Below are 24371 nucleotides of genomic sequence, written 5' to 3' on the forward strand. Positions count from 1 at the left end.
GCTACATATGGCCACACACAGCTACACATAGCTACACATAACCACACATAGCCACACACAGCTACCCATAGCTACACATAACCACACATAGCTACACATAGCCACACATAGCTACACATAGCCACCCATAGCTACACATAACCACACATAGCTACTCAAAGCTACACATAGCCACACACAGCTACACATAACTACACATAGCTACAGACAGCTACCCATAGCTACACATAACCACACATAGCTACAGACAGCTACCCATAGCTACACATAACCACACATAGCTACACGTAGCTACCCATAGCTACACATAACCACACATAGCTACACATAGCCACACATAGCTACACATAACCACACATAGCTACACACAGCTACCCATAGCTACACATAACCACACATAGCTACAGATAGCCACACATACCCACACATAGCTACACATAACCACACATACCCACACACAGCTACCCATAGCTACACATAACCACACGTAGCTACACACAGCTACCCATAGCTACATATAGCTTCACACAGCTACCAATAGCTACATATGGCCACACACAGCTACACATAGCTACACATAACCACACATAGCCACACACAGCTACCCATAGCTACATATAGCCACACACAGCTACACATAGCTACACATAACCACACATAGCTACACATAGCTACACATAACCTCTCATAGCTACTCAAAGCTACACATAGCCACACACAGCTACACATAGCTACATATAGCCACACACAGCTACACATAACCACACGTAGCTACACATAGCTACACATAACCTCTCATAGCTACTCAAAGCTACACATAGCCACACATAGCCACACACAGCTACACATAACCACACATAGCTACAGACAGCTACCCATAGCTACACATAACCACACATAGCTACACATAGCCACACATAGCTACACATAGCTACACATAGCTACACATAACCATACATAGCCACACACAGTTACCCATAGCTACACACAACCACACATAGCTACACATAGCCACACATAGCTACACATAGCCACCCATAGCTACACATAACCACACATAGCTACTCAAAGCTACACATAGCCACACACAGCTACACATAACCACACATAGCTACAGACAGCTACCCATAGCTACACATAACCACACATAGCTACAGACAGCTACCCATAGCTACACATAACCACACATAGCTACACGTAGCTACCCATAGCTACACATAACCACACATAGCTACACATAGCCACACATAGCTACACATAACCACACATAGTTACACATAGCCACACATACCCATACACAGCTACCCATAGCTACACATAACCACACATAGCTACACATAGCCACACATAGCTACACATAACCACACATAGCCACATAACCACACACAGCTACCCATAGCTATACATAGCCACACACAGCTACACATAGCTACACATAACCACACATAGCTACACATAACCACACATAGCCACAAAGCCACACACAGCTACCGATAGCTACACATAGCCACACACAGCTACACATAGCTACACATAACCACACATAACTACACAAAGCTACACATAGCTACACATAGCCACACACAGCCACACATGGCTACACATAACCACACATAGCTACACATAGCTACACATAACCACACATAGCCACACATAGCTACACATAGCCACCCAAAGCCGCACATAGCCACGAAGTCTCCCAAAATTTTTTTTCAGTTTTGTCTAAAAATAAGGGGGGGGGGGAGGCCCTCCCCTGTATTTGCCACTGTGTATGTGCTTACAGATTGTTCCTGTGACTGGTGAATCTGGACAGTTGCATTTGAACATGTAAGAGCAAACTTTGCAGTCAGAACATATTAGTTCGGCATTTCTTGCAATTAATGTGACTGCGTGATGCAGTTAAGCCTTAATGTGTTGCTTGTGATGGACTGCCTGACTGCCTGACGCAGTTCACAAGTCCAACCCACAAAAATTACCCTTGCTCGCCAACAAGTCCTCAGTAGCTCAGAGGTTAAAGCATCTGATCTAGAACAGGGAGGGTTGTGGGTTCAAATCTCATCTGGGGCTCAGATTTTTTCTGTCCTCTTATGGTTGATTCTTTACATCTCCCTTTACTTCCTTTATAATACTAATATCAGTGGCACACATATGTGTAGCTATGTGCAGCTATGTGTGGCTATGGGTGGCTATGTGTAGCTATGAATGGCTATGTGTAGCTGTGTAGCTATATGCAGCTACGGGTTGCTATGTGTGGCTATGTGTAACAACGTGTGGCAATGTATAGCTATGGGTGGCTGTGTGTAGCTCTTTGTGGCTATGTGTAGCTAGGTGTAGCTAGGTGTGGCTACGAATGGCTATGTGTGGTTATGTGTAACTATGTGTTGTGTCGGGGACTGGGGCACACATCACGCAATTGTGCAATCCAATTTTAGTTTTAACTACAGGAACATGTAAGTGACCAGAAATATACACCCAACATATGTTGTTAATTGGAAGCGTTGCTTTTCTTAGAGAGTTGTTTTTCATCTGTGATCGTGTGAAGTCCATACAAGAGTTGTGATATTAAAACCGTATAAAACATCTCTGCAACTGGTCTTGGATACTGTCTCCAGCAGCGGGAGAATTCCAGGATAGTAGCTATGGGTGGCTATGTGCACCTGTGGGTGGCTATGTGTGGGTATGTGTAGCTATGTGTAGCTAAGGGTGGTGGGTCTTCGTTTTCTACACAATCCCCCTGGTGTTTAGAAAACGAAGACCCCCCTCAAAATCACTTAGAAACGGCTGGAAACTGCTTTTAACGACTTCTAGGCACTAAAGTAGTATAAGAAACAACGCGGCTCCTGACGATTTCCAATTATACAAAATTGCGACCAGGGTCTTTTGAGGGGGGTATTCGTTTTCTACACACCGGGGGGATTGTGTAGAAAACGAAGACCCTGGTCGAGATTTTGTATAATTGGAAATCGTCAGGAGCCATGTTGTTTCTTACACCCCTTTAGTGTCTAGAAGTGGTTAAAAGCAGTTTCCAGCCGTTTCCATGTGTTTTTGAGGGGGGTCTTCGTTTTCTACACACCGGGGGGATTGTGTAGAAAACGAAGACCCTGGTTGAAATTTTGTATAATTGAAGATATTGTTGTTTCTTACACATATGAGGTCGAGATACCCGTTTCTAGATATTTATAAGTGATTTTGAGGGGGGTCTTCGTTTTTGGGTGTTAGGTCTTCGTTTTCTACCCACCCCAATGAGTTTTGCTTCTCACTTCGTCGAAGAATTTGCTTAGGGCGCGGGATATGTTTGCCGAAAGTGCGTTTCAGTTCGCCTTTTTACCGTCAAAACCTTACTTTTATCCAGGAATCAACTTTCAATGAATGCTGCAGTGAGACAAATCCAGAATTAATTTGGCGCTTTTCCATCGAGTTTCAGCTCTGTACGTCGATCGGCCGTTGAATCTAATTTGAGTGCCGTGTTTTTCTTTTTTATTGTCCGTCTGGCGACCGAAATATTGCTAAATATGCTTTGCAATACGCATTTCAAGAATCAAATAGGACAATGAAATTAGAAAAAGAAGAAAACAAGACATAATGAAGCAGGACTGCTCAAGACGGGATATTCTTTCGGCTTAACGTGAGTGCAACACCGAATTTCGCGAGAGTTTGCGCGATACGTATTTCTAGTTAAGATGTTTCTTAAATTAGGCGCTATGTGACGAAGGTATTGCTGCTTTAGGGGGAAAAAATCTATCAAAAGAAAAATAGCAAACTTCAGTCAAAATGTTTTGCTGTTTGATCCAATAACTAAGGCAAAAATTTACCAGGCGTTTTGAAACTGAAAGAAGACGAAGTACCACTATACGAGGGCTTATAAAAACTGCAACCATGCGAGCCCGATTCATACAAGTCTAATAAAACCCATCCGCCTAAGGCATCAGCTAACAGTAACAACGGAAACCAGAATGGAATTGTTATTCCGGAAGTACGAATGCCCACAGTCACACAACCTAGCAGCCCCTTGACCACGGAGGGAACCTTTTGTGGTATGAAAAACGAGGATCAAAATCCACCAACCCGGCATCAGCGAGGATTGAAATACACCAATCATTATCACTTTCCTCCTTGCCACTTACAGCCCCGCACAACCAATCAACACCATCACCTGTTAAAGACCAGGAAAACACGGTCGAAACGTCTCAATCAGCAAAAAAGTGGCTATCCGTTAGAAAAACGGTAAACGAACCTACATACACAAAGCACGATGAATATCATTCATGGCAATAAAAAGAACTATTACTTGGTAGACGAACACCTGTTCACACTCAGTATCACCCGTATAAGATAACAAGGGAAATAGTCCGTCAAATTAAACATATTAGGTACACATTCACTAGTTACTTCTGAGCATAACTATGTTATATGTTATATGCTTATCTACAGCTTCTAAATTTCTTTCAGCTCCGAAAATCTCGTGGCAATGAATAGGCGGCGACCAGAGCCACAGGTACAATAGAGATATGAATCTCATATTTGAGTCATTTATATAATAAAGTAGTCAAGACGCAACACGATTTAAAGGCGGACAAGGATATAATCCATGCTATCAGTGATTCCTCTGTGCCGTTGAAAACCAAAGCTCTCTCCACACACAACCGTTTTTGTTTGAAAACGGAGAGTTCTCTTCTCATTTTTCAAACAAAGCCGCGTCCACACGTTGCGTCTTTTAATCATTTTTGCCCAACCACATAAAAACGCAATAGTGACTGACAACGGTACCATCTTTGATGGGAGCATGCGCATTTACTGGAATCCAACACTGTGACGTAAGAGGCTCTTTGTATGACTTGATCACTTGCTCAACTTTCGGTAAACACGAAAACAGTTCACTTTTGAAAAAGTTTGTTAACACCAGCTGAAGGAGCATATTAAAATTAGGTAACCTAAGAATTTTGGGCCATATATCTCAAAAGTTGCGATTGCAACGACCTCCGAAAGTTGGAAACATTTGTATGAGAAAAACAACCAGTCACCCTGACATGGTTTTTCATACAAATCCTTGTAATCTCGAAATTTTCAAAACTGTCGTGAAATATTTCCTTCAGCATAACAGGGGTCAAATATCCTTTTAATTCTTAACAGGCAATTTGAGCCCTTATATGCGTAAGGGAAAGATTTAACGACAGTTTAAAAATTTTAGAATTTACAAGAATTTGTATGGAAAACCACTCAAGCGTGACTGGGTGGCAACAGTTGTTTTTCTCACACAAATGCTACTAAATTTCGGTGGCGTTGCAATCGCTATTTTGGAGATATACGGCTGAAAATTTACAGGTTACCTAGTTTTAATACGCTTTTTCAGCTTGTGCTAACAAAATTCTTCAAAAGTGAACTGCTTTCGTGTTTGCCGAAAGTTGATCAAATGATCACAGACATGCAAAGAGCCTATTATTTGCTAAAGTCTTCGTTTCCAACCATCCACACAAGTACAGAATAACGGCGTTTTCAAAAATCTCTAATTTGAAAAGCGTTTTCGGAGACCGTTTTCACCGGATAGGTGTGAAAGGTAGGTAAACCGAAGAAGAAATCTCTGGTTACGTGTGGACTGGGCCTAAGCAATAGACCGCAATTTCTATTGGTTGACTGGCGTAATGGTCCATGATGTAACGTCGGGGCTACACCAGAAGAGCTGTAATCACGAGCTTAAAGTCAGAAATTTTCAAAAGTGGAGCTCGTTACTACCCTGCGAAAACAGCCGTTTCTCCTCGCTCTTCGCCGCTGGGGAACTTTCGCGCGTAGGAACGTCTGCGAATCAGCGACAGAAATTCCATACTGATGACATAAATCAATGTTTACATTATATATATGGTAGTCATGAGGTTCCACATCCAATTATGTTCAATTTCACGTTTCTCCTGTTCGATTTTATTTAAGTGTTGTGTTTAAACGACCTTCAGCAAAACTCAAATGCTTCTTCTAGAATATATTTCACCAATTTTGACTGTTTTGTTAGAGATTCATCGCGTTTACATTTGACCTTCGCGGCCTTTTGTCTTTTGTCTGTCATTCGTAAACAATAGCTGAAACAATGTAACTATCCGTCGACCAATCAGCGCTTCTGACCGGATTCCGGACAGATTTTACCCCATCAGTATGGAATTTCTGTCGCTGAGTCGCAGACGTTATTCCTCGCGAAACGTCCCCAGCGGCGAAGAGCGAGGAGAAACGGCTGTGTTCGCAGGCTAGCTCGTTACCCGGTTAACAAATACAAAGTATGGGGTCTGTGCCTAATCATGTCAAGCATCTCATGCATTTTAGAAAACTTAAGAACTTGCTTTCTCAGCATAGTTTCAACCCTGTGAACTTACTAATACTTATTCTTTAGGATATAGAGAGGGCGGCACTCAATTTTGGCCACTCGGTTGTGTACGTTAAAACACTTTGCAGAAATATTTGCATCAGTTTTTAATTCAATGAAGGTCGATTAATCTGGACTCGTATTTTCCCATCAGATAAACCCTGTATCCTTGTAAAAAGAAATTCTACACTGTCAGTATTTGTACTGAGAATACAAAAATTTAAAGACGGTAGCACATATCTAAAACTTTGCAATGAAAGCAAACGAGTTTCTGGAATCTCATGACCCATTTCTAATATGACCTATATAATAAGGACTGCGAGTTTACACACAGTGTATTAGTATTAGTATTAATGTGGTTATAAATTTCAAAACGTTGGTAAAGCCACCACTTAGCCACAACGGATAATAATCCACTATTTACCACAGCCTTTTCTGCAATTATTTGCTAAAATACCTTTGTTATGTGCTTCTAATTACGTCCAATTTCATTTTCCACAGGAACACGCGGAAAGGCGTGATGAAGTGGCTATTTTTCTGCTTTTATTCGTTATTTTCTTAATAAATAGCAATTAGCCATTTATATCAATGTTAAATTCAATGGACCTTACAGAGTAAAGTTTTAAATCAAGACAATCAGCTTTCTGGCCGGTTAGAAAAGAAGATCATTCTATCAACACTGTTTAACAAACGAGCAGGAGTGCCATAACAAGTTTCTAACACCAAGCGTAGCGTGTTGACAAAGCACGCACTGACCGCTAAAGCTTACTAGACTCCGAGCAGTCTCTTATGTTTCTTTTTTGAGTCACAATAGATCCAAAGCGTGCGTGAGGGGCGGAGGAACGAGGGCAGAAGCCCAAGGGAAGAAAGAGAACAATAACAAGTTAAATAATCCTTATCACGTCACGGTTTAAAAATCACCCAACAGCACCATTTTTTTTTAATACCCTAACTTAAAATCATACGGTAAAAACCTAATTACCTTTGTTTAAGTGTTGGTTAGCGAGAGTGAAGCCACTTAAAGTCTTCCCCGCCATGAAACCATACGACTTCCAACGAGTAAATCCATGAAAAAAACCTGAGTTTCTATGATTCGTTAGGCCTGTAGGAAAAGCAAAATTGAAAAGGATATTTAATACTGAAAATACAAAAATACTGTAAAATTCCGAAAATAAAACCCGGGGCTTATATTTTTCAAAGGCCCTTTTTGAGGGGCTTATATTCGGAGGGGCTTATCTACGGAGGGAAGTTTGCGTTTCAAAATCTATTGGGCTAGCCTTATAGTTGGAAGTAAATTTACTGTTTTTGCTCTGTTTTACTTTGTATTTGAGGGCAATTTTCCAAGTACAAGCCCCCGGGGGGGCTTATATTTGGAGGGGCGATTTAACGGACGGTTTTTTGCGTTACCAGTTTGGGGGGCTTATATTTTGAGGGCTTATTTTCGGAATTTTACGGTAGGGGCGCTAACTCAAAAAAGGCCCTTGAACTAGGGGAAACAGTATCGAGTTTTCCTGAGACGTAAAGAGAAGACATTAGAAGAACAGATAATGGGCATGAAAGAACTAGGGAGCACAAAGTAAAAGAGAGATGAGGATGGAAATGATTTAAAGGAGAAGAAGTATCTCGCCTATATTGGCCGAATTCATATTAGAGACGGAAAACCGTCTTGGACGGGAAACATGTCTGATATGAATACGGTTAAGGACGAGTTTCCCGTCGAAAATTTACCCGTCTATGTTCCGCCTAAACAGACGGGGAAATAAGACAGGAAATTCGTCTTCACATTTAACGCGAAAATCAAGACAAAGTCTGCACCCTTATCCACCCAGTTCAGTCAACAATGTTGACATTTAAGGAGGACCATTGTGGTATTATGTCCCTCCTGATAGGCAACTGAACTGGTTGGTCCCAATCGATGACTGCAAAGTAGCAAATATTTCTTGTTTGTAAACAAGCCTCTCGAAAATTCTCATGATTATATCTGTAAGTGAGATGGGTCTTAACTGACTACACTCGCTTAGTGGAGATACCTTGGGAATGCATGTCACATTAGCTAATTTCTATAGACGTGGAACGTTTTGCAGTTTAATTGAATTGTTGAAGATCTTCCTGATTATACGGGCCAGATAATCAGCATAGTATTGGCAGAGCCAGTAAGGAATCTCATCAGGACCAGTAAACGTTTACGTCTGATGCCCTAGGAGATTCCACACTGAAAGCAACCTGACCTCAGCGACACGTGTACCGATCAGGTATCTCTAGGGGCCTCGGGGCCTCATATGTATAATCGGTGGTAATAGCCTGAAAATATGCATTAATATCATACGGGTGTATTACTTTGCTAACCTGAACGCCCTAAGTTTTCCTACCCGTAATTCTATTGGCTGTGTCTCACCATCCCCTATAATGTTTCGTGTTTTCATTGCGGGCAGCATTTATTTGATTCTTGCGAATCAGAGCGTTGATCTTTTCTGGGCGAGTAGTTCTCTCAGCATCACTGTCTATTTTTGCATTCCCATTTCCTATCTTACAAAGGTGCTCCACCAACGGCGACATGTAGGGTTGATTTGACCGTAATCAGAGGAAAACTGTCATTATATACGACAAAGCACGAGGACCTTTACTTGGTATAATGATAAATGTCAACATTACAATCGCCAGTACTCAATATGAGCACGACTGTCAAAAAACCCAGTAGTCTTGGTAAAGAAACTAACAATGTTTACCAAAAGATGGAACGGCCGTGAAAAAAAAATTAAGCGACGTGAATAGCAGCCCCTGTCATTTGTACAACACTAAAAGAAAAACTTTTCAGAAACATCTCAAAGTCTTCCAAGGTTCTTCAAAAACAATATATTTCTAAACTGAAGGAAAGTTGTGACTGGTAAAAGACTGTCCACCTTCACCAATATATCCAAACGAATTTATCTGTAGCTACATCCTTTGGCGCTTTTATTAACAGCGAAAAACGCAATTTTCAGCTTTCTAGTCATAGTACTCTCTCTGAAATCGAGAGAAAAAATAACAAGATAATTTTTCTTTACTGAATCAAGTCAGTACACTTTACGGGATGGCCTTTTTGAAGCATATTATTTCACATGCAATCAATATTTAGTTGAAATATACCTTAGCCGTGTTTCATTTGTTAATTTTTTGCGAATATTGATAATACACTGTGTTTTTGCGACCGAGTACTGTGCAGGATGCTCGATACATTCATTGCTGACCAACCTCCCCTGTACTCGGCTCCAGTTTAAGGGAATGGGCCCGATATGGCTAATGAGGGAATAGACCTTATTCACGATACCCGCCATCTTTGCACACGTTTTTAAGGACTGATAAGATAAAAGCAATGTCACGTGGTTTCTCAGGGGGCAAACAAGAGGAAAAAAATTGTCAATGGAAGAAATCGCGGTTGAGTTTGTTTAGTCTTTGTTTATTCTAGACAACAGGAAATTAAGACCTTTTCAACTTAAAGGCGATAATGTCAAAATATGGGTGCAAGTGATCATTTTTGGATGCAGTAGCGACCGTACATGTCTTCATGGCAAACAGTAATGACGCAAAACTCGCCAAAACTCGATACGTACATTTTGCATGACTATAAAATTGTCGTCTTGTTTTGTTAGAATAAACAAACTCGACCGCGATTACTCCTATTGCCAAACTTTATCACTTTTTTGGCCCCCTGAAGTACCACGTGACATAGCTTTTATCCCATCGATCATAGAGCACGTGCAAAGATGGCGAGTATTGTGAAAAAGGTCTATTGCCTCGTAAAAAATGCCTAAAAGGCGAAGGAAAAATGGAGAAAACAGACTATTTTTCCCAAAAAACCAGGATTCAGGCAATCATGGACAAAAGCCCTCGGGACAGTAATGCAATATTCATTTATTTTTCTGTCATTTCGGGTTCCCTCATAAAACACTGCATCCTTTTCGAAATTTTCTTTCAGTTCTCCCTTCCCCCACTCTATACTCGGAAAAAATTCTGGATACACGCGTCCAACATTGTTTGTGGGGTAAGGGGAGGGGTTAGGCCTGTGTGAATTGGAAAACGTCCTCGAAATGCAAACGTTGCCCAAGACTTTTGTCCATAATTGTAGTATTTCTTCAACACCAGCTCTGCGTAACTTTCAACACTGACATTGTTGGAGTTGAAGAATATTTTTGCTGTAATATAATGATCCAACAGCAGAATCTTCACTCCATCATAAAAAAGGTAGTTTAAATACAACACAAGAACCAAAAGAACGATCTGCAAAAACCTGATCGACTTCAAAAACAAAAGCTACCTTTTATGAAATTTTTCAAACGTGCAAACGGCCGAGAAAAGTTACAAAGTCGAATTGGTAATTACATTCCGTTTGCCTTTCTTAGGACTTAAAGAAAAGGGTTAGTAAAAGCTACATGTAACATGATTATTAGGACTAATTCCTTGAAAAATGTGATTGGTCTTCTTATAAACGGCAACGCAACAGAGTCTCTGGCCTTGTTAAAAAATGTAAAAGCAGATATAATCGAGATTTCCTTAAAGATTGTGCTGACTCTCCTGTTAAATTTTTGTCAGCCATCAAGAAACTCTATCCTACCAAGTTACCTTTCGGTACCGTTCGGCGTTTATGATAAATGGATCAAAGTCAACTGACAAAAGCTTCAATGCAAACAGCTTTTGTGAATATTTCAGTAACATTGCTAGAAATCTGAAAAGCAAATTAATCGTTCTTCGTGACTTTGTTTGGAGCAAACCTGCCGAAGAAAATCTTCCCCCTGTGAAGTAAGTAACAGCTAGTTCCGTTGAGTGATTCGGACGGAAACCACGCTGGTACTCAAAAAGTAGACTATGACGCTCCAGATGAGCCATATTTACGTATTGCGGCTATAATAGTCTTGGATTATCAGAGTCCCGCAAACGCATGATCCGCTCCATTGAGAAAAGAAGCCTCGAAATCATGACCCTGAAATGCAGTCCGGAGAACTGCTATCTTCGATTTTTAACAATTGACAACTTTTTACAAAAGAAACCGTGCTGTTTTGTTTTTGACTGTCTCAATGGAACCACATGTTTCCCATTTAGGATTATTTTCAACGTTTTCACCATAATTCTTTAAACTATAGAAACAATGGGAAAGCAGCAAAACTACCCAAGGCAGTGCAGGATCCAGACCTTGAGATAAGGGGGGGGAGGGGAGCGGTCATCCAGACCTTTAGATAGGGGGGAGCCCGGTCTCCAAAAAAATTTCTTCGGCCCTTCGGGCCTCAGTTCGGTCTAAAAATAAGGGGGGGGGGGGGGTCCCCCAGGGCCCTCCACTGGATCCGCCACTGCAAGGTGAAACTGGATTTTGCGCGCTGTAGTTTTTATTTTCTAGGTGCCCCGCTTTTTAATTGACTGCCATTAAGTTTATCAAACATTCATTCTAAGTTTCGTTCGTGACGCTAGCTTGTTTGTTTTGCATACCACGCCGAGCGAGCCAATAAAAGGTAGTAGAGCGTGAAATTTCACTAAGCAACAGTGCAACTCTAAGCCAATCAGAACTCATTTGAATGTTCTTCATTAGTTACAACACGTCCGTGCGCTGTTTTTGCTGTTTGAAAACAAAGAAACCTCGCTTTTGACTGCACTTTTCAATGCTGTAGTTTTAAAAAGGATATGGCTACGGATCTTGATCATAACTAATAAATATTCATAACCAAATTGGGACCAGAGAAAAAGTCCGGATAATCGAGAAATCTGGATAATCGACGTCTGGATAATTGAGGTTCGACTGTATTTAGAAAAGCCTTGGACGATTTTTACTTGTAACTTTTATTGTAGTTTTAAACGTTTTTTTTTTTAAACTTAGTGCATGTTTGCTTTTTATATATTCTGTTTATTCTTCAGTTTTTCTTATTACTTGTCACTTTTTATTGTAGTTTTTAACGTTTTTTAACCTAGTGCATGTTTTCTTTTTATATATTTTTGTTTATTCTTATTCATTAGATTTTTAATTTTTTAGTCAGCAGGACCCCGTTGATAACAGTACTTGGTACTGAAGGGTTATTCTGGATATATATTCAATGATGACGACGATGATGATGATGATGATGATTTATTTTTCCTTGACCAATAGGGTCGAGTCTTATCTTAGAAAGCCAATCGTTTGATAAGATGTCAATGTAATCATATCTTCGCGTCTGGGTTAGTCCTTTCTCTTTGCACGTGGCTCAGTGGTTTAACTTGTTCACTTAAAGTCGACAAGAACAGTTTTTACGGCTGTTATTAACCAAAAAAGGTAAGCTTTCAGTAAACGTTGTTAGTCCAATTTGAGATTATATCGCTTTCCAAGATAGGCTAGGACCGAACAATACTCCATCGAGCCCTTAGCCTTGCTCGGAGTTTCAATCTAGTTTCACGTCCTGCAAGAGTTAAGCGATAACTATAGACAAAAGCTCATTTAGACATGATACGGTTGAAAAGGGAAAAGGCGCGATGATGCTGTACGTGTTTATGTTACCAATGTTTTAATACACAAGATGGTGCAAGGATTCAAGACTTATTAAAGGTCCGATCACTCGACCGACGCAATTGTTGGAGAATTAGCTATATTTTAAAGATTTTTGTGTTCTGGAATTTGTTAATGTATTACATGTTGCAAATAAAGAGGCACAATTCCTTGGAAAAGGCTATACTGGGAGAACAAGCACCTGCGAAAAGATCAGGATGAAGGCCGAGGCCACGTACTGAGATATGCGACCATTCAAATCACATACCTGTATCCCTTACAGAAGTCGCGAACCTATAACCATAACATTGCAACGTTCATTTTTCGTATTCACCTCGCCAATCAACGTTTCACAGCACAAATCGACGAATAGTGCTACATACGCCAGAAGAGGGTTTTTATATTTTTTATTCTTTTGCAGTTCCTGAAAATGGCTTCACGACAACACTTCAACGTAAGTTAAAATCACAACCTCAAACTTTACTACCAGGCCAACTGCATTAGATTTTTGAATGCACACACGTAGTTGCCCACGAAACAAGAAGTAAAACACGTGCGAAGTTGTCAAACAGGGGAAGTTCTCAAACTCAACTTCGATTTCAGTGAGATGAAACAATTTCAATGTCGTAGAAAATATCGGCTGTACAGAGACAACATGAGCACTTCCTCAGGTCCTTAAGGTATTGGATGGAACGTTAATAACAGCTACAGTAGACATGTGTACACACTGTCTACACAATGACGACAAAATAATATATCGCAACACTTGTTAGTGCCTGTTATTTAAACTATTTGACAACGGATGTTTATTTTTGCTTCACTTTGTAAATCAATCTGGCTTTCTCTCTTGTTCCTCCTTATAGTCAAACTCTAAGTAAGCTAATTTACTCTGTAAATTACGAAACTCATGGCATCTGTTAATTTGCTGAAACAATTTCAGCCTATTGGTTATAATAATAATAACAATAATAATAATATTACTGTTATCATTATTTTGCTTACATTGGTTCTTTCTCTCTTATTTTCAGAATGATTTACAGTATGGGTAAGTTAGAATTTCACTGTTTGACATCTATACTGCTAGTTTGCAAATTCGCTACTGACAACAACTTTTTAGGGACAGTATATGTAAACTGTCTGTATTATATAAAACTGAACAATAATTTTCCACTTTTAGAAAGTTGCATAAGTTCCTTGGCAGTTGTTCTTGTTCTGATCACATTTTCCTTTTCCTTGTTCTAATTTCAGCCAAACAAGCTCAGATGTGCCATTAAGTATGGAGGTACGGGGGTACATGTAATAGAATTGAAATTAATTATGATTTTTTCTAAGCTTTTGGAGTGTTACTTTGTGTGGTTGTTTATAAACAGATATCTAAGTTAGTGATCTAAGTTGTGATGTCAATATATTGTACCAAAGTTGTGGGCTGGACAATTTGAATGTCACTTAGGATTCAAGCCAGACTGTTAATTGCGTATATACAACACTAACTGAACTGTTTATATATTACCTTGTTGCAGATAGCTGAGGATTCTTAAGATCATCACGTTGATAGGTTGGTTTACTGTTGCACTAAACTACAGTGAGCCAGCTTTCAAGGCTGCACCTTCTAATTGTCACTCTTATGTTGCAAAGCACCCCGAGAAAGGATTAAGTATATAGCGCTTAACTTGGTTGCCACTGAAGCTGGTTTTCAAATCTTGCACCTTTTCCTTGATTAAAGTCAAAAAGCCACCAATGAGATAATGGGAGAGCTATAAACATATTTCAAGTAAGCTGGCTTTTACCTTCTAAAATAATCGTTATTTTCATTGGCAGGGAAAGTGATCAACAAGGAAGCTTAGAGGTAACATGTACACGCATTTCAAATAAATTTCAATTTTAAACAAATACACTCACGAGACAGGAAATTATCACAGTAGCAAAGCGACTTTCAGCAAAAAACAATACCACCATAATTGACTAATACAAAGTTAAGACTTTTCCTTTTGTTCAGATTTTAATCAATGGGAGATAGTTTGTCTAAGAAGGCATTTAATATGGCTACAGATGAAGAGAATGTTTTATCTGGCAATTTGTTATAATAAGGAACAGATTCACTACAGTACTGGAAACTAGAACTGCTCACTGCAAATCTATTTAACCTTTTTATAGACTGTACATGAACAAGGGAGAGATACAAGAGTGGAATTATTGCTAAGAAGGTAAATGGAAGGATAGCTAAAACTCAACATTGGCTTTACCTCTACTACTATGATTTATTAAGTTCAAGTTTATGGTAGCATAACTGATGTTAATAAACCTGAGAATTATGCCCTATGAAAGCACACTTATTGACATACTAGCAACAATCATGTCTCTATTCGTATGTCACACAATGTGCAACATTTGGATAAGCTTTGTACTAAGTATTATGGTAAATACTAGTTCAAAGTACAAGAAAGAACGATGAACAGTGACTAGTTGTTTGATTACAATGTATCCTTCTCTTTGACAAAGTCACAACAGCGTTTTTTCCCTCCCACCCACCCTTTGTTCTGACTGGAACCTTTGTTTAGCTCTTTTGATTATTACTTATGTTCACTATATATTTCGCACGACCAGAACGTATTTCAAGCAGATCATTATTTTATTTATGTACACCTACATGTATCTTTAAGATTAATAATTTATATTATGGTATTATACTGGACTAGGTCTCATTCCTTCATTAGGTTCCAGGGATGTGGAACTACAGTCTTGCTTCCCAATAAAAGGAGTGGCAGGGAAGCGCAACCCCTGGCTGCACTTTACCTCATAGTAAGGCTTAGCCCTTGGAGACAGGTCTGGAAAAATTTCCACTCCAGGGTGTGGACCCCCTATCCCACCTGATCTGTACTCCACCCAGGAGGGCCACCCCTACTGGTTCCCCTTAGTTCCTAGTGACTGGGGGATATGGGCCTCACCCCTGGAGACTGATCAGGACTCCTGTCCAGGGTTGCTACCCCCGGTACCACTCGATCTTGTCTCCCCCCAGGAGGGCTTCTCTCCTGGTCCCCTTACCCCTAGATTTAAGCGCTTCCCTGCCACCAGAATTTTGCCCATTACCTTTTGTGTGCTTTCTGTGTGGTACCCGGCATAGAGCCTTTATGCAAAAACACCGCCAATTGGAAGAGTTTATTAAATGCATGTAAAAATAATCTTACAGTAATAACACAGTGCTGTACAGCTGTAGTTTTAACATCCAGTCTATCAACACACTAACCAACACCCACTTGTCAAAATAATTATGAACCAGAGCTGAAAACATCAAGGTACAAAACAACATTGTAGGATAAACCAATTCGTACTATTCTGCAAAAGTGCCTACAGGGCAAAAACACTTCAAATTATTATGTTATAGAAATGAAAAATGAAAGAGGAGGATATCAGTTCAATTGTGGTCAGCAGTTTTTCTGCCCATTGTATACCACACACTGAACTATACTTAACCGAAACAACAAACAACTGTTCTCTTTTGTGAATCCTAACATATATTATCACAATGTTATGGGCCAGAAAACTGTAAAAAAAAATAGGCACGCAGTCATGTCTTAACTCAGTGTTCACATCCTTACTGAGGAATTAAAAATATGCAAGTGAAGTTTATGATTGGTTTGTCACACACAGGCCATGGGTAAGTTACGTCAAGAGGGAGGTAATAAGTACAGGTATATCTCATAAAGTTATATAAATAAATTAACTTCTTCACTTAGCTTGCACATCATAACATTGAAAACAGTTATATCCTTTGTTATCATTGCAGAATACAGCAAGAATTAATGTCAAAAAACTACATAAACCAGGAGTTGTGATCACAGGTAAGGTGCACACTGTATACACAGTTGAACCTGGCTACTATGAATGTGGTCCCCAACTACTTTCTGTGGAAAACAAAAGAAAAACAGAACCAAAAGAAATCCCTAGCCGTTTGATTCCCCACCTACTTGTTGTATTTACCCGGCAACTTGAAATCTTAGAGACAACCCTGGTTCATCAGGGAGTAGAACAAGGTAGAGCTAAGGAACTAATTTAATTTCATACCTACTGACACAGTTAAATCAAGCTCCTGTCAGATTGTAAACAGCAAAAGACACTCACAAAATAAAGCTTTTCATATAGGATATAACTAAAATCCAGCATAATAATTATAAAAAAGGCCAAAAAATAATTGAGAAATGATGTGATCAACATGTCACGAGAATGGTAAAATATAAATCCTTGACAGGAACTGAACCTATGACCTTCTGCACACTAGTCACCATTCTTTATTTTTTCTAATTTACACTATTGGATTTTAGTCATGGACAACATTAAATCCATGAGTCCCAACAAAGTGATCAGACCATTGTATTAGGTGGTCGCAGTCACTTAAGAGCGGTGGCTGCTTACAATTGTTTCCAACTATAAGGCTTTGACTAAATAAATATTTGGTGTTTTGGATAAGTGCTCGCTTATATGGGAGGTGATCTCTTACAAGAGGCAGTGGCACCAGTAGGTTTGACTGTGTATTTGTGATAATTAAATGCTAATCAACTTATATAAATACAGGTGTATGCATAGGAGCTAGTTTTTCTCATCTTATCATGACCCAATTCCTGCTACAGTAATATCCATCAATTACACAATATTTCAAAATATTTTTAGTGTCACATGCTCAGGGACATGCTACATGTACTGTGCCAATTTACATATACAATTTACCTACAGTCTGAAAATTAGAATGATTTGTGTCTATATACCTACAAACTATACATTTGTCAGTACCCACTATCAAATACACAATGCCGTAGAGAATAACACTCAAACTATAGATGATGCCAGTAGTCTAAAAAAAACATGTACGATGTAGCCATACAGCAACAGATAAAATCAAGCTATTAGACACTAAGGTTGAAACTTACTTATCAGCATCTAAAGATTAAGCCACAAAGGACCATAACATTAGCTATATATTGCCAATGTAACTGTTATACATGTACTATAAGCAAACAGTGGTTGAGGCTATGAATAACGAGAAAATATTTATCTAGGACCTTCATCATCAAGGATATAAAAAAGAGAAAAATACATAGACATGATGACAAAAAGATTCGCATATTGTCAGGAGCATTTAAATTTTCAAACAAAGAATGTTTGAGGCAATCAGGCAAGGCAAAAGATTTGAGCAGCCAACTTAAATTGAATTAATCATGTTAATTTCTTAGCTTTTGAAAACGACATGAAGCCATTGGCTAAATTGAAAAAGCACAAAAATGTTGCACTTTTGCATGCCTCACATTTTTGTTTACCTCTACTACAGTAACTTTCCAATAGTTGATAATTTTTAATGCACAACACAACTCAAGTATAAAACAATGTGGGCAAGAAAGAACGACGTTTCTGTGTCATCTTGACCCCATATCAAGTTCAAAATGCTTGCTGACAAACTGTCAAAAACGTTTTTCTGGCTGAAGATTAGCATACATGAAATATGCAAAAGTCACAAAAAGTTTTGCTCGAATTGCATCCAATTGGACATTTAGAGAGGGTGCTAGTTCTCTCATTAGCAACATTTCATGCACTAAACAATTGAACTTGTTATTGCACTTTTAAAGGACAGAGAACCATTTGTCGAGATTTTTCGGGATAGCAAAGTGTTTGTTCTTATAATGTTCACCAATGGAAGAAGACACATTCTTGTGTTCACTCAAGCACTGATGTAAGTGCCTCAGTGTATAACCCACATAACTCACATCGCACAAGTCACCCTGAAAAGATTAAACTGCACACTGTTGGTTTAGGCAGTTTTTTCCCATGGACTTTAAGGATCTCATGGATCTTGTTGCTAACGAAAACTGGTTGAACAACTGTGTGAATCTTCTGGCTTAGTTCTCTAAGTACACAACTCAGTACACTATTTTATGCAACATTAGATCAATTGATGAATATTTTTCATATCAACCAATGCATTTGCCTTATTTGTTGTTAAGTACATGTAACTCAGATTTAACTAAAGTTCTAAAACATTCATCATTACACAAGGAGAAATGCACTGGCTAGTCTGACAAGCTGGTTGGGAATCCTTACAACTCTATCTCTAAATTAAGAAGCACATGCCAAGCATTTTAGATCTATGGACTCCGGGAGAACGTCTCTAGACCTTTTATTGTACATATCAATCACCCTGGGATGCAAGAGATGTGGAACAGAAGGGAAGAAATAGTAGAAGGGAAGTTTAAAAAATGAAAGTGGTAGTTTATTTGACTCAGATCTAGTCCACTTCTTCTGTATGTGCATAAAATGCAACTCAACCAGGGTTTATTCTAGAGCGCGGCCTTGCAGGATTTCCCTGATTGTGAAATAAACGCCTGAAAAATTTACGTTGCCGTGTCAAAAGGGGCGCAAACAAAACATAGACCAAAGGATAAGTACTATTTTTGGAAATAAAGTATTAAAAAAGATCACTGACAACAACACTGACTTGACCGCCGCTCTATAAACTTACTTTGACCTTTTATGCAGCCTCTTACTGTCTCAATTGCCTTTCTCTTCTTTCTTTGAGTCATTATTTTACCAGACAATCCTCCGGGATTCTTCAGTTGCCCAGAATGTTCCAAAATGGTGGCAAAGCATCCGGCGAACGCAACCCATGTAGAATACCTTTTGGGGGACCCCCTTTCTTTAAAAAGGGCCCCCTAAAATTACAGAAGGGGGGGCCATTTGATTTTCCATTTGACAAAGAATCAGTGTGGAGAGTTTGCATGTGGATATTGGGGCTGAAGTCCATTACCCTCACTTTACAGGCATCTCACTATCATGTTACAGACACCCCACTACATAAAACAAGTACCAACATACAGTTGCAAAAACTGCGGCAAAAGTAAAATACCTTTTACCAAGACAAATTTCTTTTTGCTATAAAGACCAACTTTATATAGACACACTTGGCAAAATGTGAAGTGAAGAATTTTTCTGAAGGAAAAAGGCATAATTATGCACTGACCTGTACTCAACCGCTTCAATAAAACATGAATAGCACAACCTTATTGGGATGGCACAGGTAGAATAAACAAATTCCTTGGCAAATTGAGTAATAATCAGTCCCGCTTTGCTTCAAACTTTTACACTTGAACAGTGGGTCTGCAAAACAACGATTACAACACAATCACTTTAAATACATCCCTTGATACACAACTACATGTTGTAAATATTTGAGATAAAGACTAAATGTATAAGCTGCCCAGTTGTTCAAAGGATTATATTAGCACAAATCCAGTGTTTATAGTTACATGTTATACAATATGACAACATGTGAGTATTTGACAATAGTTATTTTTTATTTACTGTTGTTTTTAACTTTTTTATATTTTTTTATTTTTCTTTTCCCTAACATGCATATGCATTTTGAAATAGCAAAGTTTTAGGGGAGGAAGAATCTGAGGCAGAGCTAAATACATGACTTTCTACAGAGTGGGTGTTAAAACCATAACAGTAAATGACTAGTGTGGTCAGTTAAGGTTGATGTGCTTAGCACATTATTTTGTCATTCAGTTAAAGCAGTATGGTGTATGTTAGTGCACACCAATGTATAAGTTTGGTGTGAGCTACTGCAACAATAATTGGATTCAGCTTAAATTGCTTTATCTGAAGAATCTTGCAGATCTTAGAGGGACCTATTATTCAACCATCCCTCATCAATCCGCATTGTTCTTCAGATCATACTCATTTTAAACAGGCAATGACATTTTTATTCACACTATAGATTGCTCGCCCCTGTGGGCACCTAATACTATGATTACTATTGCTTACTAGCAATTATTAGATGAGGCTGAGTATTTAAATTAGTAACCATAAAAACAACGCATTCTACTTAAACAAACCAGTACACCTTATAAAAAGATAGCTTCTGTTAGGAGGGAACAACAACATTAACTACCCCAAAAAATATGTTTGGTGCATCTCTGACAAGAGTGTTCAGGGGCCTTTTTAAACAGATGAAAAGTGACACTTAAAGGGCTAAAGAAACAGAAAAAAAGAGATATGGTGACAATATCAGAATTTATTAACTAAATTGTTTATTTACAATAGGGTATTGTGCAATTGACAACCGTCCAGCAGTACATTTAGAAATTTCCAGTGTTTTGGTGATCTGCAAGCCTCCCACTGTATTTTGAGACATCTCAACTTATCAAAATTCCATAATAATGAACTTTTGCAATATCTACATGTAACCTGTTTTTTCCTTAATTGTTTATTTTCTATTTTTTATGTAGCATAGAACAGAATGCGTACAAGTGGAAGCAAGTCTTCAAGTTACATTTATATTTATTTTATATTCAGATAATATTTTTTCATTGTATATGGCATGTTTTACATAATTTTATCAATTACAACAGTAAGAGTACCAAAAAAGTACAATGTGTTTGTTCTTGCCTAGAGTTTACAATTGGCTAACTTTGCCAGACTGTGTGTTTCTCAACAAATTTCTATGAATAACCCTTCCCTCTAAATAAGACCTTTTTTCAACTAGTTAACAAAATGCCTGTCATTTTCTGAGAGCACAGGCATCAGTGTGTACATAAAATCTTGCTGTTTATGTACATGTATATTAGTCATTTGAAGTCAAGGTTCGTTCAGTCAAATTAACGCTATTTCCCTTTTAAAACTTCCCACTTTTTAAGATTTCCCATTTCAAAGATTCCTGCTTTTAAAAGACGTCTCATTTAAAAGAAAACCCCACTTTGAATGTTCCTGCTTTTAAAGATTCTGCATTCCGCTTTAAAGATTACCCATTTTCAGGGTTGTCAGAAAGTTCTGAAGTAGATGGCTGAGTTGTCAAAGAAAGCAGCCGGCGCTGGAGACCCCAGACCCCCCTCTCAGGGGGTCAGGGGGTCTGTGGGCATGCCCCCCTGGGAAAATTTTTCATTAAGATGCTCTGAAATGCTGTTTTCTGCACTCTCCAGGCTATTTTCTCTCCAAAATACTGAAAATCCGGAGAATAAGCTATACTCTTCATCTTCCAATCTTGTTAGTGAACGGTGATATTTCATTTAAAAAACGCCATCTGTAAAGAAATGCCAGGCAAAGTAGCCGGCCAACACTAACCAAGTAGGCAGTGATTTTCACTGGCAGCTGGCTACTTTTGACAACCCTGCGTTTTAAAGATTCCTGATTTTACAGATTCTTTTCATTTTAAATACTCCCATTGTGTAGTTCCAGAAAATATCTATACCTCCCCCCCCCAACACTGCCACAGAGGGCAACGGAAATTCCTAGAAGATGGGGGTCCAAAAGGAGGCAATTTCCGATGGGAAGGGGGGTTGCTTACAGAGGTTTTTGTCGAGAGGGTCTGAGTAAGATTGGCAAATTATTAACAACTAAAAGCTTCTCTGTTGAGAAAGTTATCAGTTATTTTACTGTTTCTGGTGTTTCAAAACAAGTATTATTGTTTGCATTGATCATCTTTTATGTATGGTAGGCTAAATGCTTTTGTCACAGCTTACGCTATAGTTTTCTTTAATACAATTGTCATCGGCTCATGAATAAACTTTCGGTTATATATCTAGCTGTTGCTTTATTACACATTTAATTCACCATAATTTGCATGTGTTCTTAGCCTTCTTGTAACATGTTCTAACTGAAATGAAGTAATGAAAGTTCACGTAGTTTAGTTTGAATGTAACTGGTTCTTTTGCAGATGACATTATTCGTGTAGTCAGTAGCGTAAGGTTGCCTCTAAGTGATTGAAAACAAGCCCCAAATTTTCAATTTATTAGGTTTACCCAAAGTCCAGTCATTAAATTTTCTGATGCTTTTGAACAACAACTAAGCTAAGTTGTAACCAACAGTTTTTTTTAATTTTCAAGAAAAAAAACTTGCTTGTTTAATCCAAATTTATTTCGAGGCTTTAATTGACTGAAGTGTGATATGACGACTTCTGCCAAATTTCATCAAATTTTAATGGGTAGATTTTAAGATAATTATTGTCGTTTGTTTACACTGCCTATAATAGTCAAGAAAATGAGCGCCCTTGCATTGCTCCCTTAGTACATATGCATGCTTAACACTTGTGAGTGTGCTGAGATCACACAATATCTCAAAGGCAACTAAAAAACAGAATAAATTTCTTCTGAAACTTTAGGGCATTTTTCTCACCATGTCCTTGAACCTTTTTGTTCAAAAGCTTATTGGCTATATATTTACACATGATAAAGATGTTAACAAACACAGTAAAGATAAAGCATTTTTACAGGAACTGTATTCAGCCTCCAATATATAAAAATTTCTACTTTTAAAGATTCCCCATTTTAAATATCCTCCATTCCCTGTTCCCTGTACTCTGTTCCATATTCTCCAATTCCCTAATCCTGATTTTCAAGATAGCCAAAATTAGGCCCCGTTCACACTATGACAAAAAATAGACTTTGTTTTTGCAACCTTGTTCGCATCTGAGACAGGCAAAATTGCCTGTTACTCCAAATTGGCAACCCTATTTCAGAGTAAAAAATGTTATTTACTACACCGGTTTTCAAACCTAGCTTCTAAAATCTATACGTGTTTTCAGATCTGGTAGAGGCAGAAATTATCTCATCATTCTTAGACTCGAGGTCAAACAAAAAGATTTCTTAACATCCATTTCGAATTTGCATATTAATTACTTTCTTTCTGATTCATTTGGAATTAAAATTACTTAATACGTTTAAATACATACCCGACCCGTAGTTCACTCTAAAACCATACCCGATTTCAGAGCAAAATGGGCAAAATCTACACCTGTTTTCAGACCAAAGCCAGCACAAAAACCCCACTATTTGGGACGGCACATACTTATACAGCTTATACAGTGCACCAAGCTGCGACCATTTTGGTCACCATAGAGAGTAGAAAAAAATTTTGGTGAATAAAATTGCAGTGAAAGTCACCAATTTGGCCACCTGTTTTCAGCGATCATGTGCCAAGCTATTTCCACAAAATTTCTAGGACTTCTAGTAGTTAGTGTTTATGGTCTTTTAAGTTAAAGTGAGATGCTCTGTTTTCTTCATAATTTGTCTAGATTTCACCCTAGTTCTCTGGGTATTAGGCCTTGTGATGTCGCATACACCTCCAAATTCAATTGTGATGGTTGGGCAGCCATTCTCACTCTTTCAAACATTCATGTATTGTTGCACAAAGTGTCCCATCTTTTTGGCAACCTATATTTTATGTCTGCTGGTCATTTTATAGTTTTAGATTGCCAAAAGGCAACTTTGAAAAAAGTTACAGCAGTTACCACTAACACATGCCCTGAAAAGTTTTTTTCTCCGGTTCAAACCTGCGGGTTGGTGGACGTCAATCAACTGTTAGTTAACATGGTTTTCACGCCTTGGCCAAGACAAGATTCTTTCACCGTTTCCTGAGCACTTGGAAGAACATGCCGGCGTTTACGCCATTTTTGCAATATTTCGCTGCAGGATCTGACACCACTTCATGTCAAGATTACGAGAAGTATGAATTTGTTGAGTGCTTGTCGGAGGAAACTCAAAGTATCGACATATTTACACACTG

The 24371-nt window shown here is 38.6% G+C and overlaps 1 long non-coding RNA gene across 1 annotated transcript in view; it reads right to left on the bottom strand.

The window, feature by feature from the left end:
- The window catches only part of LOC140941388 (uncharacterized), a 67627-nt gene that overhangs the window by 25758 nt on the left and 17498 nt on the right, over positions 1-24371 (bottom strand). Inside the window, exons 2-3 of the long non-coding RNA XR_012166458.1 lie at positions 19831-19967; positions 7329-7448 (exon numbers count right to left, since the gene is read on the bottom strand). This is a non-coding gene — a long non-coding RNA (uncharacterized lncRNA). The remainder of the gene's footprint in view (positions 1-7328; positions 7449-19830; positions 19968-24371) is intronic.

This window comes from Porites lutea, chromosome 6 (assembly GCF_958299795.1).
Source record: "Porites lutea chromosome 6, jaPorLute2.1, whole genome shotgun sequence".
NCBI lineage: Eukaryota > Metazoa > Cnidaria > Anthozoa > Scleractinia > Poritidae > Porites > Porites lutea.